Genomic DNA, 12,110 nt, shown 5'->3' with positions numbered 1-12,110 from the left:
AAACTGAGGGTTGATGGGAAGTGGAGGGAAGGGAAAGTGGGTGATGGGCATTGAGGAGGGCACCTGTTGGGATGAGCACTGGGTGTTGTATGGAAACCAATTTGACAATAAATTGCATATTAAAAAAATAAAAATAAAAAAATAAAATAACTGGCAAAAAACCCACAACAACAACAACAACAAACAACAAAAATAGAAAAGTCCCCGTTATTTCTTGAGTACATTCTTTAAAAAAAATTTTTTTTTAATGTTTATTTATTTTTGAGAGAGACAGAGACGGAATGTGAGTGGGTTAGGGGCAGAGAGAGAGGAAGACACAGAATCGGAAGGAGGCTCCAGGCTCCAAGCTGTCAGCACAGAGCCCGACTGCAGGGCTCGAACTCAGGAACCGTGAGATCACGACCTGAGCTGAAGTCGGATGCTCAACCAACCGAGCCCCCCAGGCGCCCCTCTTGAGCACATTCTTGATGTTCGAGGCTCATCTTGCACTTTCCCAGCCCCTGCCTTGAATCAGCCACTTCTCCAAGAAGCTCTGGTTCCTTTTAGTAGTGAAGAATTATATTTAGAAGTCAAGGTCAAGGCCAAGGATTTGGGTGCAGTCCTTGTTACTAGGGGGATCACTCTTTCCAGACCCTTTTTTCTTGTAGAGCGTTAGGGAATATATGCAAATATCTACATATTTGCACACATACACACATGTATACTTACACACACATTCACATCTATACTTTTCCTACATGTATCAATTTATATTGGAAACTGGGGGTTTACACTGATATTTCACACTGCAGGCCAGTATCATGCATCCATTCTAACTTTCCTTTTATCTGTATTTGTCAGTTCTTACGTGACAGTGGAAAACTGTCCAATCCCCCTGCATGCAGCTAAGCCCCCTACAATGCTGGCCAGTGATCTGCTCATATGCTCCGACCCCTCAGGCCTGACCCAGGGGTCATCCCACACCCCTGTTCTCTACTTCCTGTTTTTTGCCTTTTTTTCCCCTTTTTAATGTAGGAACTATATATTATAAAAACCAGGAAAGATTTAAACAAGAAAATAAATATATTCTAGCATTTTAAAACCTCAAAAGAACAAAGCAAGAATGTCAGGAATAGAATATTAAGCAATAAGGAGGAGAAATCTGAAAAATAAGAAAATATTTGGATTTCCCTATCAAAAACGTGTAGCGCACACACACCCTGGAGAACTCAGTAGTTAATTGTGCCGCATGGAGTGATTCTCAGGCCCACTTTTATGCTCTGTATTATAGTTTGAAGATTGATATTTATGCCCTGTACAAACAGTTTTATTAGCAAACTCAGATTAATGATCGTTCTGTCCAAAATTTATGGGTTGTTTAATTGATGGTTGTTAAACCCATTAGGAGCTGGTAGCAATTAAAATAGTATTTATTTGTTGAGCTGAATAAAGTTGATATACTGTGTTTGTGTTACATCTTTTGTTCCTATTCATTACCTTGTAAAACACACGTCCGCTGTGTTTTGAAGACTGTCCCAGGTGTCAAGATGGAGTTGCTGTGCTGTGTGGACTCTGGGGTCCATTTGCAGCCAGCCTGGTCCTGGCCCCGGTGGGAACGGATGCTTGAGTGGCTGCCTGGGAAGAGGCCAGCACCTAAGTCAACATGCAGGATACCCTTTTAAATACAAAAGGAAGACCTCAAATAATGCCTGCCACATGCCATTACCGCTCAGAGGAAGGAGGGAGGACATGAGGGGCAGCGTGACCTCCGAAGCACACCCCTCAGGCACCCCTACCACCTCGGAGCTCAGCTTGGCTCCCCAAGTTGCTCCCGGCACAGCCTTTCCTGCCCTTACCTTCCAAGGAAGGCTGGCCTGAGCCAACAGCGTCTTTTATAACAGAATGTAGGCAGGATGAAACATGACAACAGAGGCTCCCCAGAGAGAGTTGTAGGAGTGTCTTGAGGCTTCACAATTAAGAGACCTTCCAAGGAAGGCCTGATATAGAGGCATGAAATCAAGAGCTGATGGCAGTGGGTTGTTGGGCCCACATGGGCCTGTGAGCCTGGCCCTTTGGTAGCCATAGCTGGAGTCCTTCTAGGTCAAATCCTTGCAGTCCTGGGGCCATCCATCAGGGGCCTGGTGAGCCACTGGAGACGCACGCATGTCCAGGGGCATCGGGGGACAGTGGCCCTGTCACAGATCTGACACTTGGCTGATGTCTTCGTCAGCAGGTGACGGCTGGAGGATTACCTGGGGTACCTCCGTCCAGCATTTGAATTTGCTGCCGAGGGGATGTTGCTTATGACTTTTGGCTCTGGAGACTTTCATGAAACAAGAGGTGAGAGAACAGATGCCTTGAAATTTTGTGACCCATGTGAACAGGCACCTTTAGAGCTCACTTTACATTTATTGGGACTCGTTGAAAGAGTTTAGACTCCCAGTGCTGTCCAATGGAAATTCAATGCAAGCTACATATACGATTTTAGATTTTCTAGTAACTATGTTTAAAAGTAATAAGGGAACAGATAGAAGTAATTTTAATGATATATTTTATTGATCACAACATGTCTGGGATGTTAGCCATCAATATGTAAACAATATAAAGTTATTAAGGAGATATTTTACATTCTTTCTTCCCATACTGTGTCTTTGAAATCTGGACAGCAGTCCCATTTTAAGGACTTAAGAGCCTCGTGGGCAATATATAGGTCCCGAGTGTTGGCTCAACTTTTTACATTTTGGGATCAGATAAAAAGCCAGGACGTGGCCTTCCTGAGCCTTTGCATGTCTAAAACAGAAGTCCAAACCTGAGACAAACTAAGAGAGCCTCAGAGACTTGTCATCAAGAAATATTGTTTGCCAAACACTGAAACAATCAAATTATGATACTAGAGAACCTTCTTTGTGCAACACTTCTCTGGGTGTGTGTTTGGGGAGGGGGAACAATAATAAAATATGGCCTGCGATTAGAGGTCTAAGACTGAACAAACATGAATTGAATATCTACTACTTACAAAGTGTGTCTTTGTAGGCTTAAAAGTGTGTCTACATTTATAAACTGTTTTAATAAAATACCACAGAAAGTGATGAAAAAACTTGTCAACTCTGTCGTGGCATGGGAAGGTTGTACATGGAGAACTTCATGACCGTACTTTTCTCAGATCCTCTTTTACATTATGTAAATTAAGAACCCCTCAATATTATTGTGATAGACACAATGCACTGAACGATTAAGAAGGTCGCTGCAGTAGGAAGAAGGTTCGTTTGAGAGGGACACCTCTAAGGAAAGGCAGGGAATCTGGAGTCTTGTAGAGGCCAGCAGACAATGATCAGGGCTAGAATCTGATCTGGTGACTTCTTCTCAAGGTCCCTGAGCATATCCTGATTCCTGGGCCGGCCAGGATGACCTTCCTCAGGTACCTGTGAGGCTGGGAACCTGTACGCTAGGTAGTAGGCTGGTTCTCTTGGGACAGTTTCATAAGCACTGGCTCCATAAAGTCAGTCTTAGTTCCTTAAAAGTGTCTGGTTGTGTCTGATTATCTGTCATTCTCAAATATGACATTTCAAGCAAAGCCTTGGTTCTATAACCAGTTTCCAATTATGTCCTATTACAAGAAAGATTCTTTTTTTATTATTATTATTAAGCTTGGGGTTTGAACCCAGTGATTTTTTTTTTTAATATGAAATTTCTTGTCAAATTGGTTTCCATACAACACCCAGTGCTCCTCCCGATAGGTGCCCTCATCAATGCCCATCACCCGCTTTCCCCTCTCCCCCATCCCCCATCCACCCTCAGTTTGTTCTTTGTATTTAAGAGTCTCTTATGTTTTGGCTCCCTCTGTCTCTAACTTTGTTTTGTTTTCCTTCCCCTCCCCCATGGTCTTCTGTTAAGTTTCTCAGGATCCACACAGGAGTGAAAACATATGGTATCTGTAAGAAAGACAGATTCTTATTGAACTTAGACACACAATTGCATTGCCATGAAAGTAAGAATACTCGATCAGAATTTCTGAATCTCAGGCAGGGGGAACAAGATGTCACTTATACAAATGTTTCATTTAAGCTCACAACAGTAGAGCTTACTAAATTGTTATGATTTACAGATAAGAAGAAAGCAAAAGGACTTCCGTTAGATGCCCAAGAAATAGAACATCTAAAGAACAGCATTTCAAAAAATCCCCATAATCAATGCTCATCAATTTGTTCATTCCTAGAGAATTAACTCTTTTTGAGGGACCTTGAGTTTGCAGTCTCATGAACCCATTTGCTTCTGGACTACAGCTGTGGAAATCCTGACTCAGTTCAGAGGTGTGGTTTAAGCAGTGTCATCCAGAGACCTGCCCCCGAGGTGCTGGCAGTGTCTTCTGCACGGGGCTCTCAGAGGGTCCTTCACAGAAGACGAAGCACTCGGACCTGTGGCTGTTTGCAGAGCTTTCAGGATAGTATCAGAGTAAAACAACACCTATCTGTAGATGAGAAAATACTTAAAATGCTTGTGGTTGGTTACTTATTTCAAAAGTGAAAGATCTGAAGAATGTTCATAACAAGAATAGCACAACAGGCAAGGAAATGAAATTGTTGCCATGGCGTGTCAAACGAACCAGAAAGTCAATCCAAAAAATTTGAATGAGATACCTATCAACAAAATTAACCCTATCTTCAGAGAAGAATGGTTGTTACGTCTAATTTATTAAGATGGTTGGGCATGATCTTTATATAGAAAATATCTTCAGACATAACAAATAATAATTATGTCACAATATACAATAAATATATAGTCCACTTACATATAAAAATACATCAAACACATCAAGTAAGAAGAGCGAGGAAGGCTGAAGCAGGTCATTTGTAGATTAATAAAACTGTATATGCAAGTGAGGTGGAGACCCAGCTGAAAACCACTGGCCGAGAAGATGCCAGATTCAAATTAAAGAAGTAAGGTCATGAGAGTCAACATTTAAACAACACCTGAAATTATGGCCGATTGCACTATCCTGTTGTAGAAGGTCAGCAAAGTGACACCCGGTCTCTGAGTAGGAACATGTGGACAGCGAGGGCGGTGACAAATGGCTAGAGACTCCCTGCCTAGCGCACGCCTTCTGAAATACTTATGTTACTCCGTTTTTCCCGTACAAATTCAACCCGGGGAAGGTTAAATCTTCTCATTTGATAGCACTTCCTATTTGATAGTTACATGTCAAATACATTTAATTATTTCCAACAACCTCTTTTTATTTTTATTTTTTTTTAATAAGGTGAAAGACAAATCCTTTATAATTTTCCAAGGATCTGCTCAGAAACATCAAAGATGACTTTCAGTTCAAAAGAAATCGTTTATGATTTGATTTGGGGAAGACAGGATATCAAAAGTTGTCAGAGGATTTGGATTCTTGATACAGATGTAATCATGGATTACTGAGGAACAGTATTGGGCTATTCGCTTCACCAAAGTGACACGAAAAGGACTTAAAGAAAAACACATGAGGTAATGTGACTGTCGCTCTTTCAAAAGTGAGAATACTTGGTCTGTTTCATAGTTAAGGATATGATAAAGTCACCATAGAACAAAGGAAATTCTGATAAGACACACAATCTTTGCCTTCTGGGCTGATTACTCAGAAGGTAAAGGAGAACCTTTTACAACTTCTTAGTAAGAGTTGACCAATAGCCCAAGAAAAATGGAAACAAAAATTCGTTTTGGAAATTTTACAAGTAAACCCATTAAAACTTAGGCAGCTTGACCTCTGAAAATAAAACTCCCTTTCGGAGAACCTTGTACAGATTTCTATGTCCATCAGGTTTTGTCCTGCACCTTCCTCTTCTTCATTCTGGAACAGCCAGTCATTTTACTTTAGGATGAAATTACTCTCTTTTTTCCTAAAAAAGCCATATCCTGCATACCTTGCCTAAAGTTGTTCCTCTCTGTTGCATTGCTTCTAGTAAAGTCTCATTTACATATATTGATGATAGCTTTTAACCAAAGTAACGTATTCTTCACCAAGACGACTAGGAGGCAGATAATTGTGAAGTGTCTGCCATACCCTAGATTTTGCAGCAGACCCAGCAGAGCTCATGAACACACATCTCACAACTTTCTGTGACCACACACATCCTCTGAAGTACAACGTCTCAAAGTGGCAAAAATGAACTCATTCATTAATAGGCCTAAATACATACAGCCTTTCTGTACAAATGAAAATAAGGGGCAAAAAAGAATATAAACTTAAAATTATGCTTAGCAATTATTGTTTCAACATTCTTTTACTCAGAAATAATTCAGGTATGCCATGAATATTTATTAATTGATTTAGGATCAGCCCAAGTTTTAAGTTACCTAGAGATTTGGGAAATTATCTTCGAGCTGACATGCTACAAAAGACACAAAAGGTAATGACCATTGAAATAATTTGTCAAGATAATGATTTGGTTGGGTTCAACACAAATTATATTTTTCATTATCTTAAACATTTAGTAGAAATAATGCTAGCTTATTTGATCAGTAAAGCTATAAAGGGTGAGGAAGAACATATTCAAGTAAGATAAAGATATTAGCTTGCATTACACTTAGCACTGAAGACACAGTTTTTGTTAAATAAGTAATATTAAAGTAGTCTTAATGAATTACAGACACATACACATACAACAGAGAGAGAGACAGCTTACAGCCTCAGTGCGAAATTTAGTCTTGAATCAGGAGCGAATACACAATTACAAAGCCTGCTGGTCCATATTGCAGAGCTATTCTCTCTCCAATGGGTGTGAATCCTTCCTGTTGCTACCCTGAGCTTTGGGTTGGGTGCTAAACCCACTGTTGGGTCCCCGGATCGGCAGTCAGGAATGGAGGGCAGAGAGGCCTGAGAGCCTTCTTACCTAGGAGGAGTCAGTGGGGCTTCAAGCAAAGTCCAGTCATACCTGAGTCATGCCGCTAAAACCGTGAAAGACAAAATATGCTGGACAATTCAGGGGATGATTTTGTTCAGGCTAGTGTGATAGGGAGAAGGTTCACTAATGACAGACGTTTCACAGAACAGCAAGGAGGTCTGGGCATTTGTACAGGCCAGTAGACAAGAAAGTCATCCACAGTCTTTGGGAGTCATGAGGAAGATTGGCTCGGTCTTATTTCAGGATATGGGAGAGCAGGGGATCCTTTGTGGTTATCCGTTTCTTGGAACGTGTGTAGAGACAGAAGTGTGGAGAGACTTCTACATTGCTTCCCAGAAGCATTAAGTCCAACACCGTCATTATCTTCTAAACAAATGAAGGTGTATTTAAAACAGAAACCTGGGGCTCCTGGGTGGCTCAGTTGGTTAAGCATCTGATTCTTGATCTCGACTCAGGTCATGATCTCATGGCTCATGAGATCGAGCCCCTAGTTAGGCTCTGTGCTGATGGCACAGAGGGGTTCTCTCTCCCCTTTTCTTTGCCCCACCTCAGAATAAATAAACTAACATTAAAAAATAAAAACAGAAACTTTTCTTACTGTGTTGAGACTCAATACATTTTGTTCATTGACATTGAAATTACTTGTAATGCTGTAAATCCCTCGTGATTAACTTTCATATACAAATGAACAGAATTTTGGAAAGCATTCATCAAATCCAGAGCAGCAGTTTCTCTGTTGAAGCAATGTCCTTCATTTATCGGGAAATTTGTCGTCTCAAGTGAGACGACCATCATTCTACACAAAGCAATCAGTTCTCGATTTGGCTGCAACTCATCATCCTGGGGTATGAAAGTCTGATCTGTTTACATCATCAAAAGGAGAGCCTCACATTTAGCCAAACCCCAATACTGTTAGCACAACTCAGTGATTTGCAAAGAAAAACCACATCTCAGAATATGTACATACATCTAAGTATTCAGAAGTAAACCTGACTACATAAGCAGCAAAATCATTTTTCCACAATACAACTTTCCTACCAAAAACCTTTTCATCATTCTTTTTCTTTAAGGGATTTCATTAACTAGATTAGATTATAGAAACTCTTGATTTCAGGCAGATCAATTTTTTTGGAAAAAGCTGCCAAATATTTTTACACCATAGGGGCGCACAGAGGAAGACATGGAAGGGTGAATTCTGGGAAAAGGACAGCGTGAGGGCAAACTCTAGATTTAGGAGGGGACATTTGTGTACCAGTTGATTGGTAGGCAGCACTGAAATTAATTGGGAATACCTCTCATCCATTGACAGTTCCAAGCTCCCGAAGGCATCGTATCTGTGTGACAATGAGGGGCATTCTGTACTCCAGACCAGAGGTCATAACTGGAGTTACAAATGGCAATTGTAGCCAGTGTGGGGGTCCTATTGCGTGGGAAAGCCTCCGTACCAGTCAGTCCGGCTCCAACCCGGTGGTGCTGCCTGGGGGCTGGCATAACCCTCTCCCATTTTGCCCTGATGTCTGTTTGGCAGGCTAGCCTGTTAACATTTCAGAAACACGGGAACAGAATCTCAGGGCTTGGACGTGACCTGGCCCGGGTTTCCTGGTGCCCCAGTGGACACCTCAGGGTAAAAGCTTAGAATTCTTACTCCAAGCCCAGGGCCTCTCCACTGCCGGGATTTTGCTTGAGGGAGGAAGAGGTCAGACATTGGAAATATGATATTATAAATCAAGATTTAAGCGACAATTTGAAATAACGTGGGAAGAGATCTCTGCTTTTCTTGAAGAGTGAGACAGACAGCAACTGTTACGTTAGAGTACAAGAAAGAGTGATGCCATTTCTTTATCAAGAAAGTAGGTTGTTCACTAATGCCCAGGAGGCAAAATCTCCCTGGCTCCTGCCTAGTGGCAGGGGGGTGATGGGTACCAAGGAGGGGGACATCCTGTTGGAGACACTAATTACCTGGGTGGCCGCTGCCCGGGGCACATCTTAGAGGTGTGGGGAGGACGGATGCAGATTAAGAGAGAGGAACCAGGAGTTTTAAGTTTTGCAATTTGCTATACTCATCGTGCTCTGGAGAGACCATGGCATGGGGAGGCCCTGAGGTTGCTCAGGAGGCAGAGAGAGAAAAGGGAACTCTGGGCAAGTGCCTGTTCAGGTGACCCTTGAATAACACAGGCTTGAATTGCATGGGACCACTTGTATCCAGATTTTTCTTGACACATACAGCACAGTGTTGTAAATGTCTTTTCTCTTCCTTATGATTTTCTTAATGATTTCTTTAGCTTACTTTATTGTAAGAATACAAAATGTGATACATATAACACACAAAATATGTGTTAATCAACTGCTTATGTTAAGGCGTCTGGTCAACAGTAGACTATTGGTAGTTGAGTTTGGGGGGAATCAGAATATGTGGATTTTTGACGGCCTCAGGGTGGAGAGCACCTCTAAATCCCCATGTTGCTTAAGGGCCAGTAGTATTGGGATTTTTGTAAGAAGGATGTGGCAAGGCAGGGTGGCAGGCTTAGAATTGACTGACTGGAACGATTTCAGCAGGCTCTGCGGCATAGAGGCTGTTCCTGGTTGGCTGGTGTCTGGTCTTGGGTGATTAGGGCAGGTGGTTAGTGAGCCAGAGTGTGAGGGCCCGGTTAAGGAGGTGGCTGGGGTGTGGTCTTAGTTGGCTGGTAAAGAAGGGGCAGGGCCTCAAGCTGGGTCAAGGGGTCAAGTCAGTGGTCAAAAAGTGACATGGTGTTGCCTTGGTCTGCCCCTTTCCATGCAGACCCCTCGTGATGCCCCCCGTTGCACTGTCTTCACTTGCCTCCCCCCTGGTTCCCACAGGTGCTCCTGGGAGCAGAATCAGTCCAGCGCAGTGTCTCAGAGCTGGAGACATCCGCTGGCACTCCGTGTGACTTGCCTGGCATCCGACCTCTTCTGCAGCGCCCAGAGACGCTTTACGGCATGGGAAGTTGATTGCCAATGTCTTTTCACTATGCAAGAAAAGAAGGGGAGATTTGGATATTAAGGAGACTGAAGGAGATCGTTCAGACTATTTGTCATCATCATTATCTTTTCCATTTTCTACTACAGATTTGGTAGCAAATCTGTTGTGTAGTTAGAAGAGTCAGCCTTTCAAAAGATTATACGAGGAGAGTATCCCCACCGGTTCCCACCGCAGGGTGCTCAACTGTGAGCTAGGCCCGTTCTTGGTCTTTCTATACGGATTTAATTAACTGGGGCTCACTTGTCTAAGGTCACACATGTGCATGTGGCAGAGATAGAATCCCTTGTGTGTCAATATGTTACATTTAGGTGATTGTAAGTGGCGCTTTTCTTCAGTACATCTCTTGTCTGGCCCCATTTGGGGTTCCATGACATGAACTTGGGTGACCAGGTGCAAAGAGGAAAACACCTAGAAAACCTTTTGTTTTATCATTTAAAGTCTTCATTAGGGGTACCTAGTGGCTCAGTCGGTTAAGCGTCGGACTCGATTTCAGCTCAGGTCATGATCTCACAGTTCATGAGATCAAGCCCCCGGTAGGGCTCTGCACCGACAGCATGGAGCCTGCTTGGGATTCTCTGTCTCCCTCTTTCTCTGACTCTCTCTCTCTCTCTCTCTCTCTCTCTCTCTCTCTCTCAAAAATAAATAAATAAACATTAAAAAGTAAAGTCTTCATTATAAAAATATTGTTTTAGGAGCACCTGGGTGGCTCAGTCACCGAGCGTCTGACTTCGGCTCAGGTCATGATCTTGTGGTCCATGGGTTCATGGGTGTTGGGGCCTTTTCTGACAGCTCAGAGCCTGGAGCCTGTTTCAGATTCTGTGTCTCCTTCTCTGTCTGCCCCTCCCTCGCTCATGCTCTGTCTGTCTCTCTCTCTCAAAAATAAACATTAAAAAAAAATAAATAAAATATAAAATAAAAATATTGTTTTATGTTACCTATTGTGTTGGTTAATCATTGAGTAAATCTCATCCCCTAGGAAGTAACGCTATATTGATCCTATGGCTTTGAGTCTTTTCACCATCTTTGGAGAAAACCTTCAGGGGAACAAATAATCCAGTGTCAGACATAAGCTTCTAGAATACCTCCTATGGTGCCCTTTTCAAAGTGGATTCTCAGTAGAAAATTGCAACTTGACTAGCAATCAGTTATATTCATTTATTCATGATGCAATCACTTGCCCATCTACTTAAAAGAAAATATATACGTATATATATGTATATTTCCAACATACGGCTCAAGCCCAGGCCACAGCAGGGCTTCTACAACAGTCTCTGTGGTACCCCTCCTCCCTCCTCCCTGGGGCTGTGTTGATGCCCCTCCTGCCTCCTCCTCTCTTGTCTACCTGCATGCCAGGACAAAGAGGGCCAACAAGGGTGAAGCACGACAGCTTGCCACGTGAAATAAACTACCATGCTCTGGCTGCCAAACGAAAAGGTTTATTCAAAGTTCAGAAATACAGCTTCTTGATTGGTGGGATGTGTGGAAGCGGTGAGAAGGCGGTCCGGGTTGTGTGATGAGGCATGTGACATGCCTGTCTTCTTCAAAACTGTAACTGTATCCGGAGTGCACGGGAAGGATACGAAAGCTGGTTTGAAGCCCCACTGCATTGTAGCAACAGCACTGTCTTGCTCGTCCGCTTAAGTGACGCATATGTAGTGATTTCCTGGTGTGTGTCAGGCATTGTGAATTAAATGGTGAGTAAGAAATCCCGTCTGCCCCCAACGGTCCAGTCTAGTGGGAGAACGGCCCAGAAGCAGCTGTCACAACACAACGTCAGGCATGTGGCAAAGGGTCTAACTCCAGGACAGCGTAAGCACAAGAGAGTAAAGGACGTGGGAAGCACACTTAAAGTCTTCCTTGAGGTCTAGTGTATCTAAGCTGAAATTTACAGAAAGGATAGGCATTAATAAGGCAAAAATGGGAGAGAAATAATGGTCCAGGCATAAGGAAGAGCGAAAGCAAGTGAAAGCCCCAGGGCCTGAGAAGGGATGCGTAGCTGGAGGGGAAGCCTGGTACAAATGAAGTTTCCAGTGACGGGCGGGAGGCTGAAATTTACATGGAGAAGACCGGAGAGCCATTAGAGAGAGTGGGTTGGGAGGAGTGAGAAATGAGGAGTTTACTTTGGGAAATCGTTGGCTATAGTAAATGCGTAGCCTCCAAGAGGGAATGCCGGGCAGACCGTTAGAGATTCAGGACTGGAGCCCAAGAGCGAGCTCGAGCTGGACGCAGGGTCTCCTCAGGATGCA

This window comes from Herpailurus yagouaroundi, unplaced genomic scaffold, assembly GCF_014898765.1.
Source record: "Herpailurus yagouaroundi ecotype Mexico unplaced genomic scaffold, PumYag 165, whole genome shotgun sequence".
Taxonomy (NCBI): domain Eukaryota; kingdom Metazoa; phylum Chordata; class Mammalia; order Carnivora; family Felidae; genus Herpailurus; species Herpailurus yagouaroundi.
The sequence above is the reverse complement of the archived record's forward strand: the minus strand, read 5'-3'. Positions refer to the sequence as shown.